The sequence below is a fragment of the Bufo gargarizans genome, chromosome 2 (assembly GCF_014858855.1).
Source record: "Bufo gargarizans isolate SCDJY-AF-19 chromosome 2, ASM1485885v1, whole genome shotgun sequence".
In the NCBI taxonomy this organism is placed as follows: domain Eukaryota; kingdom Metazoa; phylum Chordata; class Amphibia; order Anura; family Bufonidae; genus Bufo; species Bufo gargarizans.
Genome location: NC_058081.1, coordinates 47,121,855 through 47,138,054, shown reverse-complemented (window position 1 = coordinate 47,138,054; position 16,200 = coordinate 47,121,855).

The following is a 16,200-nucleotide window of genomic DNA, read 5'->3' as shown; positions in this document are numbered from 1 at the left end:
TATAACACCTCCATACAGTGACAGGATAGCACCTTCATACAGTGACTGGATAGCACCTCCATACAGTGACTAGATAACGCTGCCATACACTGGATAACACCTCCATACAGTGACTGGATAATACCTCCATACAGTGACCGGATAACGCCTCTATACTATGACTGGATAACACCTCCATACAGTGACTGCATACCACATCCATACAGTGACTGGATAATGCTGCCAAACACTGGATAACACCTCCATACAGTGACTTGATAACTGTCATACAGTGACCAGATAACACCTCCATACAGTGACTGGATAATGCCACCATACACTGGATAACATCTCAATACAGTGACCGGATAACGCCTCCATACAGTGACTGGATAACGCCTCCATACAGTGACTGGATAACACCTCCACATAGTGACAGGATAATGGCACCATACACTGAATAACACCTCCATACAGTGACTGGATAACACCTCCAATCAGTGACTTGATAACGCCGCCATACACTGGATAACACCTTCATACAGTAACCAGATAACGCCTCCATACAGTGATTGGATAACATCACCATACACGGGATAACAAGTTATAAGGGGCACAGTATTGAGTATAAGAGGGCACAGTACAGGGTATGACTAGGGGCACAGTACAGGGTATGGTAGGGTATAAGGCTGCATAGTACAGGGTAGGTCCTTATGCTTCACACAATTTAGACATCACTATAATGAGAGGCAGAGGAGTGAGACGGGTGACTGGGACCCTGTATGGACAAGAGGGGTGGACACAGCAAGTAGGTAGAAGGGAGGTCTATGCAGGGCAGCAATAGGAGATGGGGGGGTTCAACAAAAGCTCTGGATAAATGAGGGAGGAATGGAGACAGCATGGGCTCGGTGAAGATGAGATAAGAGAAGAACGGGATATGGGGTCAGGTGTCAGGAAGTCTATAGAGGCAAACTGCTTAATGAGGCAGTAAAACCATTAAATAAGAATTGAAGCTGCTGGTCTACAGCATCCAGACAGTGGCAGTTTCAAGAGTTCCCGTCTGTCCCATAGAGAAGAGACAGTGCAGACTCACTTACAGGCTGTCTGCATCTTTTCACTGCTCCTGCCGCTGAGGTCCCACTCTCCTCAGGAAGCATGTCATGCTGGGCAGAATGAGGAAGAGAAGAGGGGGTGTGTCCCAGAGGCTCCGCAGCACCGGAGCTTGTGAGCTGTGTTTCCTTTATCAGTGGGCAGCAGCAGCCGGCCAATGCATCTTTCATGAAATAGGCTGTAATGCTACTGCTCCCGGGCCCCTTCAGAGCTTGGGCCCCGAAGCAGTGGCTTCCCCTGTTTCCCCTATAGCTACACACTGATAAGCAGTAAAATGACATGTTAAAGTAAAGTATGATTATGATGATACCAAATTTATATGGTGTTTGTTATATTTGACTACTTTTAAAAAATTTGAAATTTTGTTTTATAAAAGTACATTGCTTTGTGTTACAAATATTCTTGCACCCATAACTTGGATGGAGATATGTAACGGCTTGCTTATTGGTATTTTTTCGGGGGAACTGTAGTTTTCATTGATACCATTTTGGCAGACTTGTGACCTTCTGATCATTTTTATGCTATTTTTTAGGGAAGCAAAGTGACCAAAAAATGCAATTTCCGGCATTGTTTTTCAACGTTCAATGCATGGGTTAAGTAAAGCGATTGGGTCGTTATGGACCATACCAATTGTGTTTATTATATACAGTATATATATATATATATATATATATATACACAAACGGGGAAAAGGGATTTTTTTTATATTTTTTGGGGGGTTGGCTTATTCAAGTGATTAAAAAAATTTTTTTTTTTACATTTTGGGTTATTTAAATAGCATCTGTCAGCAGATTTGTTCCTATGACACTTGCTGACCTGTTGCGTGTGCGCTTGGCAGCTGAAAGCATCTGTGTTGGTGCCATGTTCATATGTGTCAGTATTGATGAGAAAAATTGTGTTTAAATTTATGCAAATGACCCACTAGGAGCAATGGGAGCGTTACTGTTGCTAGAGGCTCTGCTCTCTGCAACTGCTGCACCGACTTCACTTTAATTGACAGGTCCAGGCAATGAAAACATCATTACACATGGCCCTGACTTCTCCTAAAGTCAATCAAAGTGCAGCAGTTGCAGACAGTCTTTAGGTGTTACTGCAACCCCTCTGTTGCTCCTAAATACTTATTTGCATATATTAAAACATTATTTTTCTCAACAATGTGGACACATATAAACATGGGACCAACACAGATGCCTTCAGCTGCCAAATGCACATGTAACAGGTCAACCAGTTTTCTAGTAATACTTCTGTATTACAGTCCATAGTGATTTTCATAGGCAGTGTATTGCATCTTGCCAGAAAGCTCCCTACTGCCATAAGAACTTAGTTTGCGGGGGTGTTGATTGGAGGACAGAGGCAGTCCTCTCCCTTTGTGTAACCTTTCAGATGCTGTGATCGTTATTGATCCTAGCATCTGAGGGATTAAACTTTCAGTATCTGAGTCATCTCTGATTCTGGCACCTGCAAGTGATGCGCTGGTCCAGCCCCTGAGCCCACACCATTGCTGTGACACTCTATTATGGCACAGAGTGTTAACTACCTGCGCTCTGTGAAGTAATAGTATGCCACAAAGGGTTAACACTGCAGCATTTAAGAGTAATATATACTGTAGCTCTAATTACTGAGCCAGCCGTGGTTAGGGCATGGATCTTCATGGAGATGAAAGAAGTGTTAGTTCTATAATAAATATAGCCATATACATATTTTGCAGGGTCCGAGAGAGGACGTACCAGGACCATGCAGGCAAAGAATCCCACCACAATTTTAACAAGAAAGGATGAGTTTTTCCTACTATGTTGTATGTACCATGTAAAGGACTGTTAATGATTGTCATGACCCAGAATTACAGGTAAATTGCAATAAAAAAACTTTCTAGAAAGAAGGTCTATGATGAAATTACTAAACTAGCTGTCACATAGCAAGGGATCCATTGTGCACAGGAATCCTATGCTTCCTATGTACATCACTGGTCAAAAAGTCTGGAGTTATTTATTTATTTTATGCACTTATATGGTGCTACTAACTACATTCTGCATCGCTTTACAGACATTAGCATCACACTGTCCCCAATGGGGCTCGCAATCTAAGGTCCCTAAGGTCTATGGAGTGTGGGAGGAAACAGGAGTACCCGGAGGGAACACACACAAACACGGGGAGAACATGCAAACTCCATGCAGATTTTGTACTTGGTTGGATTTAAGCTAAACACTGAGCCACCGTGCTGCTACCAAATAACTTGAGATGACTTCCTAATCTTCTATGGTATATGTGATTGCAGTGGTATAAAGTATGAAGTATTTTGTGTATAGTGAAGTAGCTCTACAAATAAATACTTTATACTTTATATCATAAGGGTAGCATGGGGGCTCAGTGGTTAGCATAGTCACCCAGCAACACTGGGGTCCTGGGTTCAAATCTAAACAAGGGAAACATCTGCATGCAGCTTGTATGGGTTTCCTCACAAACTTCAAAGACATACCTCACAAAGATAGGGAATTTAGATTGTGAGCTTCACTTGGGACAGCACACGATGATAATGTTTGTAATAGGGCTATAGGATATGTTGGTATTATATAAGCAAGAAAAATAAAAAAGTACCCTAGATATGGCAAACGCATGCATAGAAAGCCAGTTGTGTCTACAACCTTAGTTTGCCATACAGCTGCATATCTAGCCCACCTTTCTGTTATTACACCGTCATCCTAATTCTTATTATATACAGGTGAAACTCGAAAATTTGAATATCGTGCAAAGTTCATTTATTTCAGTAATGCAACTTAAAAGGTGAAACTATGAAACCCCAAAGTCACAATTTTGAGGTACCCTTTGCTCAGGGGATATGGATTAATTAGCTGACTACAGTGTGACACTTTGAGCCTAGAATGTTGAACCTTTTCACAAAATTCTAATTTTAAGCTGCATTAATGCAATTCCTTTTAATTTGCATTACTGAAATAAATGGACTTTTGCACGATATTCCAATTTTTTTAGTTTCACCTGTATAATAATAGAAGGACTAGGGGTACAGCAGAGATTGATTTTTACTTGTAAATAAAATATATGCATTGTTAATAAATCAGACCAGTGAGTTTTTGCCATATAGAGAATTTTCTCTAACATTTCCAATTTCCCTTACCTCCTAGGGAACACATTTACAATTTAAATGTGCTACATTAATAAAAGAGTAATCAGTAATTAATTCTAGTTTTTCCAGTTAATTATAAGCAACAGTAGGACTAATTGTATGGTTTGATGTCTCAATGTCCAAAGTATTCCCCTTAAGCATCTATTAATGATTTGAGACTACCTTATATCACCACCTTTACTGGCAAGCTCTCACAGAAATAATTCTAGTGTAGTCCTTTATCTGTAGGTGGGACGGAATGTCTATGCAGTATAAAATGTAGGTTACACTTTTTTGGCAGCAAGCTACAGAAAGCTGTATTTCCGTTAAGTAATCCTAGCCTCGAGCACTAATGAAGATGGAGGGATGGGATTACCTTACAGTAAAACCTTGGAAGTTTGTGCATTATGATGTTTAACTTTTTGACATATTATTCTTTAGAATACCAATGTGTTGCTCTAAAAACAAATAGACAGTCTGAAACTACATCTGCGCCATGAGATATTTAAAAGCTCCATCAACCTGTCCCAAAACAAGACTATAAGGAGATCAACAGAGATGTCATTGACTGAAATTGTACAAGGAGTCAAGGAAGATTTTCCTAAGGGAGAAGCAGAAAGCTGGGCAAGAAGAATGGAATTTTTGGAGGACTTAAGTATTGTTAAGTAACAAGATAGCACCAGTACAATCCTTCTTTTCTAATCTTGCACATTTTTCTTGTCGGAATTTGTCTGGAGCTATAGAAAGTAACTTTTGTAGATAGTGGTGTTCCAGTAAATTTTAAACAGCTAAAAAAATGATATAGTTCACTAATGCTGCCAAGATGCTTCAAGATTCTAACCACAGTCACTCGATTAAAGTTTCTTCCAATTTTTTCCTAATTTGAAATAATAAAACATGCAATCATATCAAAGGAGGAAAAACTGAGGGTGCTGACACATGTTCAGGCTTTTTGAAGTAGTTTTTGAAGCCAAAATCAGGTATGGTTCATCAGAGGAGAGAAGGTATTACAAGCAGATACAACTTCTCCACTTTTTTCAATCCACTTCTGGTTTTGGCGTAAAAAACTGTATAAAAAAAAAACTGAACGTATGGCAGCTCCCCTGGAAAGGATAGACTATATAATATACAAAAGAACTAACTTGTGCATTAATTGGCCAGTACAACTCAGCAGATTATTTATATATATAAACAAACATGTGTCCATTTTAAATTGTCGCAAGTAAGAAGAGCATCTACCATTCTTGAGGACACACCATGCCCATGTATCATGCAGACAGCATTGACTTCAATGAGAACTTTATAGGGCTGAAGCAGTGGTAGTAGCTCTGATAGTGGTAGTAGCACTTAGAGTTCACAGTGGCAGGACCACTTTTTCTTACCTCAGAGTATACCTTGAGTTCTGAGGATCCTGCATGGTGTTAGATGGTGTGCCCTTGATTGTGGATGTTTAGCAGGGTGCAAGACCGCTGGATGAATGATGGAGTCAATAATAAGGTTCATTGGTTGCAATAAAGAAAGTCTTTCTTTAATAAATTGATGATCGGAGTATTAATACATACTGTATAGCAACAAAAGGTATAGTTACAAAGTATATTACAGTATAGTCTCCTCCCAATAGCTGTGTATGGGCATCAACATTGATAGCTATAGTAATGCTCTGTGGCTCTCCTTTAAGGACTCTAAATAACCACAGACATGCAATTATGTTCTTGTTAACTCTTTCTGCAATTCCCAAGCTGAGGGGTGCAGATCTTTATCTAGAAAACCAGTCTGTCTCAAAGTGTGATAGGTGCCGAAGGCAATAAATCCTTTCTAAAGCAATAAAGTATCTTGCCATAAATGAGAAAATTCCTTATTGACGTTATCTTGCACGGCCTTTATGGTTCTGGACCTTCTAAGATAGCTGGTCTCTTTTCTTCAGGAGTACTCTAAGTATAGCCTCAGAAATAAAGGTTCTCTGGATTCTAGCCTAGTTTGCAGGAGCTTGCACATGTATGTCTTGTCTGTAGCTCTGCTCTACTAAGACTCACTAACTAACCTGGGGACGGGCTATGTCCATCACCTTGGTAACCTAGCCAAATCTGCCAGTGTAACTTTTTATTGGCTATATATTGCTATTAGGTATATGTAGTGCATATACAAATAATATATAGCATATAACAACACTGTATATAATGTTATATCTTTTGCTTACATAATGAAACTCCTGTAGTTAGGAACAGACAAGGACAGTGAACCACAATTGGAAGACAGTTCCTACTATAAAAAAAAGTGCAAAGATGGACAAACACCAACAAGCAAACAAAAACCAAGTCATACAGAAATGGGACAGAATCAGACGGGCTACACAGTACCAAACAAGAGACAGAGGGTGGTCAGAAGACAAGCTGAGATCAGAAGCACAGAAGAATCAGTATGCAAATGCAGGAACAGGAAATAAGGAACCTATCTAGTGAGCCAAAGAGAACTATCACTGGCAATGGTGTATGGCCATGAAGGGATTTAAATAGAGCACCGAGTCCCTAGATCAGAACCTGATAGGTCCATTGACTTGGCACTCCGTTAGTCAGATATAATAGTACACAGTAATAGAGGAGCTAAGCTAATCAGCCCACTGCTAATCTCCTCCAGCACACGTCCGCTGCAGGGGGAAACAGAGCATTGCATCCTGTTACTAAGGATGGAGTTGTATCACCAGGAGGTGTGGCTCAGCACCGCATCTCTCGCGTTTCAGCCGTGCCGAGGCTAAGGAACGTGACACTGGTGCCCTGACAGGTTAGTTTAATAATATATATTTTATTCAATACATTGTCTAATTGCTATTTAATTGTTAGAATGTATATATTACACATTTGTATACTTGCCAATTACTGTCGTGATGCTTCCTATATGGTAATGGTATTAGACTTCCATACCATCACTACTTATTGCCCACATGGGTGACATTCCATTCACATTGGTCCGGCAAACTGTTTACTAATATTAACTTATACTGATGAAAAGTTTATTTGTTTATCAATGGAATTATCCAAAGATAATGGGCAGGTTTATGGGCAGTTAAAGCTGCACTAAATTTATTATCATGCTTGGCACATTTTATTTCAATGAAGTATGAATTAAACTGAGTCTTTCACCAGGAAATTCACTATTAAACCAGGCACAATACCTTGTAGGGCTAGCTCAGTTGAATGTAATGATAGCTTTCACTTACAAATCTGTTGCTTCCTTAAAAGTACTTTTAATCCATGTGCAAATGAGCAGTAAAGTGAAGTGAGGTTGGGCTCAAGCAACTCTGTGGCAGACTCTCATATTTAATTGACAGGACCATGTGAGATGATGCAGGAACCTAACCCTATCCAATAAAAAAGCAGCACAGAGCAGCTTGAGCCCGCCCTCAGCACACTTAACTACTCATTTGCATATAGATTTTAAGTACTTTTTCTCCAGAATTTCTCCAGAATGAAAGAATTGATCATTAACTAAAAGGTATCATTAACTTGCCCTACAACGCACTGTGCCTGGTTTGACAGTGATCCTAGTGACAGACTTCCATTAAGACTGACATATGAAACACAATCAATCTCTTCTATTAAAATAATAAAGGAAGGTTATATAATTAGTGAAATCATTAGTTCATCAGAATGTTGTTTTAGTTCAACATTCTTAACTATTTGCAGATTACAGGCATGAGTGGCCCTACACTTGCTCTAACATGATGAAGATTTACATCTTACACCCCTGGTATTTACTAGAACCTGGTCTGTTCAGGAGAAATTTATATGGGCTGCTGTTTGCTCACAAACTCAAAACCTTTTGCTAGCATAAAAAAATGTGTAATTGTTTTATATCGACACTGTACACTAAGTGAATTTGGCAGACTCCAACAAAACACATTCATGAGTCAATCACTAAAGGATAGAATGGGCCATTTGCTTTGGGGCTCATTTATAATTTTCCAAAAACATGTGTTTAAGGGGGCACACTAGTATGAATCAAAGACCAGGAGTTCAACAGGTGGTCAGAAACAAACTATACAAAAAAAGGGAGACTGAGATGAAGTCAAGAGAACCACCACAAAAGAATGCACATCCCATTTATACCATTAAATAAAAAGGCAATATTTATTAGACAACACTAACACATAGACACATTAAGAATTGTATACAATAGAACAAAGTGTTGGTGAAAAAAGTGAAACCAACACTCATACAGAGTCCACTAGCGTCAAAAATATAAGGACATATAATATATGGCCGCAGTGGAACGCGATATGCGTTCCACCAATGGAACGCAAGACAGAGGTATTGGATCCGCTCATACAGTGCGAAATTATGTACATTGGAGGGCGGGGCAAAGAAAAAGTACTGGTGTATAAAGGAAATAAACTAATCAAAATTCAAACACCATGATTGAGTACACAATATTATCACATGAGATACAATAGAATAGTCAATGGCATAATAACATAATAAATACAAATAAATAAATGAATATAAATAACAATTATAATTTATTTATTGGCCAATAAATATACAAAAAAATACCTTAACTCATAAATTTTATGAAACAATCATGGAAAAAAAAAAAGGTGGAAAATTATGATATATCTCATGAGTGATAAATGTGAAAAACGTGATAAAAACCACATAAAAAGAAAAGGATAATTGAATAGCCCTTATTTCTTACTATTTGTTATATTCCGCAGTGCAAAACTGTGTACTGCCACAAATAAACATGAAAAATAAAGTGAAATAATCCAAAAACAATAATAATACTCCTGTGAAAAAAAAAACAAAAAACAAAGTGATCACTTAACTATAAAAGCCCAGAAATGTGATTTCCTCATTCAATCCGTGAGGTGCTAATGAATCCAAAAAAAAATTCCATGTGGATTCCAAACAAAGTAATTGTGAAGTGACTGAGCCCCCCTCAAAGTATTGTGTACCAATCCAAGTGCAGCAATTTTCAACCCATGAATATTACACTGATGAGGATCCAAAAAGTGCGCAGCCCCTGAAGGTACATTTTTTTTTTAGCTTGAGCCCTGTCAGGTTGTGCCTGGGCAATATTTGATAAATGCTGTTGAATGCGTTTGCGTAGTTCCTGACTGGTCTGGCCAACGTAAATCTTCTCACATTTGCAAATAAGCGCACAACAAAAGATACCAATGTGTTTTGAACACTTCATAAAGATCATGCAATTGATTTATTAATCCTGGTAATGAGATGCACTTTGCTACTTTGTGTTCTAGGTTTAGGTTTAAAGAGTTCCGAACGATTGACCCTTTTTGCTGTTTCATATGCTTCTGATATCACCTTCATAGGATAACCACGTGACCGGAACCGTGTAGTCAGATCGCTAGATGCTTCATTAAAATCTGGCATGGTTGTACAGTTGCGACTCAATCTAAGAAACTGTCCTTTAGGTATTACCCTTCGTAGATGAGATGGGTGAAAGCTGCTTAAATGCAGTAAGCTGTTTGTTGCCGTCTGTTTATGATATAGCGATGTCTGAATCCCCTTATCATCCAATTGTATTTGCAAATCTAAGAAGTTGATTGAAGTGTCAGATATTCTGTGAGTCAATGTGATATTACAGGAATTACTATTCAACATTGTCACAAAATCCTGACACTGCTCATACCCTGCCAAAATATCAAAAGGTCATCGATGTAACGATACCAAGCGATTACCTGTCTGTTGAAAAGGGGTAAGGGGTACACATGTGTTTCCTCCCACCAACCTAAAAATAGGTTGCCGTAGGAGGGCGCACAGTGTGCTCCAATCGCAGTCCCTGAGACTTGCCTGTAAAAGGTACCTTCAAACACAGAATAATTGTGGTGCAAGAAAAATTCAAGCAGGCTCACCAAAAAAGTGTGCTGTGCCGGATCTCCATGGGTAGATCTTTGGAGGAAATATTGGGCTGCAGAAATTCCGTCCACATGCGATTAATTCGAGTAAAGTGGCTCTACATCACAGGTAAGAACCAAAGTTCCAGGTGTGAGCTGGATCTCCTGAAGATTTTCAATCAGATGTATTGAATCCCTGAGATAGGACTTGATACCTAAAACAAATGGTTGTAAAAAAAAAAATCTAAATAAACACAAGCCTGTTCACACAGTCCCCCTATACCCGCCACAATGGGACGCCCCGGGGGGTCAACCAAATCCTTGTGTAGCTTAGGAAGCATGTAAAATGTAGGTACCACTCGTTGTTTAACCTTCAAGAAGTCCTGTTCCTTCTTGGTGATAATGCTCATTTGGAATGCAGAAGTAAGAAGCCTCTCCATCTTAATCATGAAAGTCTGCATTGGGTCTAGGGGTAGAGGCATAAAAAAGTGACGATCTGTCTCCTGGCCTCCCTCACATAAAGGTCAGTATCCCACAGCACAAAATTACCTCCCTTGTCTGCCTCTTTAACCACCTCAGCCCCACTAGCTTAAACACCCTTAATGACCAGACCACTTTTTACAATTCTGCACTACACTACTTTCACTGTTTATTGCTCGGTCATGCAACTTACCACCCAAATGAATTTTACCTCCTTTTCTTCTCACTAATAGAGCTTTCATTTAGTGGTATTTCATTGCTGCTGACATTTTTACTTTTTGTGTTATTAATCGAAATTTACAGAATATTTTTTTTTCAAAATGACATTTTTCACTTTCAGTTGTATTTTCTTTTTTAAAACTACATTTCTATATAAATTTTTCTCTATATTTATTGTTCTACATGTCTTTGATTAAAAAAAAATGTTTGGGTAAAAAAATGGTTTGGGTAAAAGTTATAGCGTTTACAAACTATGGTACAAAAATTTGAATTTCCGCTTTTTGAAGCAGCTCTGACTTTCTGAGCACCAGTTATGTTTTCCTTACAAAGTCTCATATTCCACTAACTTGTGACAAAAAAAAACTTCCATGAGCTCACTATGCCCATCACGAAATACCTTGGGGTGTCTTCTTTCCAAAATGGGGTCACTTGTGGGGTAGTTATACTGCCCTGGCATTTTAGGGGCCCTAATGCGTGAGAAGTAGTTTGAAATCCAAATGTGTTAAAAATGCCCTGTGAAATCCTAAAGGTGCTCTTTGGAATGTGGGCCCCTTTGCCCACCTAGGCTGCAAAAAAGTGTCACACATGTGGTATCGCTGTACTCAGGAGAAGTTGGGCAATGTGTTTTGGGGTGTCTTTTTACACATGCCCATGCTGGGTGAGATAAATATCTCTGTCAAATGACAACTTTGTATAAAAAAAATGGAAAAGTTGTCTTTTAGAGAGATATTTCTCTCACCCATCATGGGTATATGTAAAAGGACACCCCAAAACACATTGCCCTACTTCTCCTGAGTACAGCGATACCACATGTGTGACACTTTTTTGCAGCCTAGGTGGGCAAAGGGGCCCAAATTCCAAAGAGCACCTATAGGATTTCACAGGGCATTTTTTACACATTTTGATTTCAAACTACTTCTCACGCTTTAGGGCCCCTGAAATGCCAGGGCAGTATAAATACCGCAGAAGTGACCCCATTTTGGAAAGAAGACACCCCAAGGTATTTTGCGATGGGCATAGTGAGTTCATGGAAGTTTTTATTTTTTGTCACAAGTTAGTGGAATATGAGACTTTGCAAGAAAAAAATAAATACAAAAAATCATCATTTTCCGCTAACTTGTGACAAAAAATAAAAAATTCTAGGAACTTGCCATGCCCCTCACGGAATACCTTGAGGTGTCTTCTTTCCAAAATGGGGTCACTTGTGGGGTAGTTATACTGCCCTGGCATTTTAGGGGCCCTAATGCGTGAGAAGTAGTTTGAAATCCAAATGTGTTAAAAATGCCCTGTGAAATCCTAAAGGTGCTCTTTGGAATGTGGGCCCCTTTGCCCACCTAGGCTGCAAAAAAGTGTCACACATGTGGTATCGCCGTACTCAGAAGAAGTAGGGCAATGTGTTTTGGGGTGTATTTTTACATATACCCATGCTGGGTGAGAGAAATATCTCTCTAAAAGTCAACTTTTCTATTTTTTTTTATACAAAGTTGTCATTATAGAGATATTTCTCTCACCCAGCATGGGTATATGTAAAAAGACACCCCAAAACACATTGCTCTACTTCTCCTGAGTACGGCGATACCAGATGTGTGACACTTTTTTGCAGCCTAGATGCGCAAAGGGGCCCAAATTCCTTTAGGAGGGCATTTTTTGACATTTGGATCCCAGACTTCTTCTCACGCTTTAGGGTCCCTAAAATGCCATGGCAGTATAAAAACCCCACATGTGACCCCATTTTGGAAAGAAGACACCCCAAAGTATTTAATGAGGGGCATGGCGGGTTCATAGAAGATTTTTTTTTGGGCACAAGTTAGCGGAAATTGTTTTTCTTTTGTTTTTTCTCACAAAGTCTCCCTTTCTGCTGTGACTCAAAGTCTCCCTTTCTGCTAAGTTGGGACAAAAAGTTCAATCTTTCATGGACTCAATATGCCCCTCAGCGAATACCTTTGGGTGTCTTCTTTCCGAAATGGGGTCACATGTGGGGTATTTATACTGCCCTGGCATTTTAGGGGCCCTAAAGCGTGAGAAGAAGTCTGGAATCTAAATGTCTAAAAAATGTTACGCATTTGGATTCCGTGAGGGGTATGGTGAGTTCAAGTGAGATTTTATTTTTTGACACAAGTTAGTGGAATATAAGACTTTCTTAAATCATAGCCTGAAAAAATAAATGAATATTGGGAAAGAGGCTAAGTGTGGGGGTAATAATGGAAGGTCTGCACGGTGTGAACTGTCACCTACTTGAATCGCATTCTGTAATGAGGGACATGCGGCGCGTGCTTCCTTCGCAGCACCGCTGGGAACCTGCGCAAGGAGAGGGGGCAAGGACGTAGCTTGCGTCCTCATCTCCATGGCAGCAGGTGAGCAGCAGGAGAGCCGAGCGCCGATAATGATGATCGGTGCTTTGCTGAGTTGGGCTGCTGTGACTCACGTGACGCTGGCCACGTCATGTGACTCACCAACAAGGCCTATTTAAACAGGCAGCCTATTGGCCACAGGTTGCCTGTGATTAAGGTCTTTATACGTATTCCTGGCATTGTTTTCCTGAATCCTGACCTTAGCTCTGCTCGTTTGACCTCACTTCTGCTCATCCTCTGTTGCTTGTCGTGATCTCTTGGTGTTGACTTCCGGCTTGTGTTTGGACTCGCTCTTGTTGCACCCTTGTACTGATTTGACTTCCTGGTATTTAACTTCTGCTAGTTTGACTTGCTTTGTGTTCTGTGTGTCCTGTCTTTTTTTTCCCCACGCACTTACTTAAGTTAGGGACTGCTGTCCAGTTGCGCCCCGTTACCTATGACGGATCATGCAAATAGCTAGGGGCAGAGGCGTGGGTAGCAGTCATGGGGTGCGCGCTTCCCTACCCAAGTCCGTGACAGAATCACAGGCCCACCTACATTATGGACCCGATGCAAGTGCTTACTGATCAGATCCATAACCTTGAGCAAACTGTACAGGAGTTAGGGGAAGGATTACAGCAACAGGAATGTGCTCAGACAATACCTGTACCGGGTCTCTCCATGGAACCCCACATTAAGTTGCCGGATCAGTTTTCGGGGGACCGCAGATGTTTCCTTGCATTTAGGAAGAGCTGTAAGTTGTACTTCCGTTTATGCCCCAATTCTTCTGGATCCGAACAGCAAAAAGTGGATATTGTTATCTCTCTGTTACAAGGTGACCCACAGGAATGGGCATACTCCCTGCTCACTGACTCCCCGTGTCTTATGTCTGTTGAATCATTTTTTCAGGCTCTATGATGAAACAAATGGGGCGGCCGTGGCTGAGTCCCAGTTGAAATCACTAACCCAGGGAAAGCGACCAGTAGAGGAATATTGCACTCAATTTCAGAAGTGGTGTGTTCCCTCGGGCTGGAATGAGCCCGCTCTGAAATGTCAGTTCTTAAAGACATGCTAGTTAGCTACCCCTGTCCTGACAAAATATGACTTTTGCTGTGAGACTGGACAGACGCATTAGCGAACATCAGTGGGAGCATCTGTTCTTTCCACAGGTTACGAGCAAACTTGACTCCTTTCCTGTGAGGGTCAAGGCGGAAACTCTTTTGGATGAGTCCATGCAACTTGGCATGACGAGGAGAGACCAACGTCACCAGCGTGGTACATGTTTCTATTGTGGCGACTTCGGCCATTGGGTATGACATTGCCCCAAGGTCCCTTCTTCCAGAAGGTCACACAAGCCGGATGTTTCCAAGGATAAGGTACTTCCAGAGGTGGTAAAAAAAAACTATTAGTACCAGTGATGATTTATTTTGGTTTCAGTAAGGGTAAAGGGAGGCCTTTTTTTGACTCAGGTTCCACTTCTAGGTCTGTTAATTATAAACGTATTCTCTCTATGGGAATACCCCTGTTGACTCTTCCTAACCCCATCCACATAGTTGCCATTGACTCTACTCCTTTGGTGGGTGGGACAGTCAAATTTTATACTCCTGAGGCTACTATAAATGTGGGGGTTTGTCACACCGAAATTAGTTTTTTTCTTGTACAGTCCTGATCAAAAGTTTAAGATCACTTGAAAAATGGCAAAAAATCATATTTAGCATGGCTGGATCTTGCCAAGGTTCCAAGTAGAGCTTCAACATGCAACAAGAGAAATGAGAGTGAGACAAAACATTTTTTAAGCATTCAATTTAATGAAAACAACGAATAAACTGAAACAGGCTGTTTTTCAGCTGATCAAAAGTTTAGGACCACACCTCAAAAAAAAAACTAAACCCCCCAAAACAGAAATCCAACTTCCAAACATGAACTCAGTAATGAGTAGCTCCGCCGTTATTGTTTATCACTTCAAAAATTTGTTTTGGCATGCTTGATGCAAGCGTTTCCATGAGGTGAGTGGAAACATTTCTCCAAGTGGTGAAGACGGCCGCACGAAGGCCATCTACTGTCTGGAACTGTTGTCCATTTTTGTAAACTTCCCTAGCCATCCATCCCCAAAGGTTCTCAATTGGATTTAGATCAGGGGAACACGCAGGATGGGCCAAAAGAGTGATGTTATTCTCCTGGAAGAAGTCCCCTGTCCTGCAGGCATTGTGTACTGTAGCGTTGTCTTGTTGAAAAACCCAGTCGTTAACACACAGACGAGGGCCCTCAGTCATGAGGAATGCTCTCTGCAACATCTGGACATAGCCAGCGGCCGTTTGACGCCTCTGCACTTCCTGAAGCTCCATTGTTCCACTGAAGGAAATAGCACCCCAGACCACCAGACCATTATGGCGCCCCCTCCACTGTGGCGCATAGAAAACATCTGAGGTGGGATCTGTTTGTCATGCCAGTAACGTTGGAAACCATCAGGACCATCAAGGTTACATTTTTTCTCATTAGAGAATAAAACTTTCTTCCACCTTTGAATGTCCCATGTTTGGTGCTCCCTTGCAAAATCCAAACGAGTAGTTCTGTGGCGTTCAAGGAGACGAAGTCTTTGAAGACGTTTTTGTTTTTGAAGCCCTTCAGTCTCAGATACCGTCTGATGGTTATGGGGCTGCAGTCAGCACCAGTAAGGGCCTTAATTTGGGTCGAGGATCGTCCAGTGTCTTGACGGACAGCCTATTGAATCCTCCGGCTCAGTGCTGGTGAAATTTTTTGGGGTCTTCCACTTGACTTTTTTGTTCCATAAACCTCAGGATCATTTAGGAAATTCCAAATGACTGTCTTACTGCGTACCACCTCAGCAGCGATGGTGTGCTGTGAGAGACCCTGCTTATGCAGTTCAACAACTCGACCACGTTCAAAAAGGGAGAGTTTTTTTACCTTTTCCATCACAACGTGTGACTACCTGGTTGATCCAGGGAGTTATTCTGATTGCCTGATTGGAGTCGGGAAGGAATTTTTTTTTCCCCTAAAGTGAGGAAAATTGGCTTCTACCTCACAGTTTTTTTTTGCCTTCCTCTGGATCAACTTGCAGGATGACAAGCCGAACTGGATGGACAAATGTC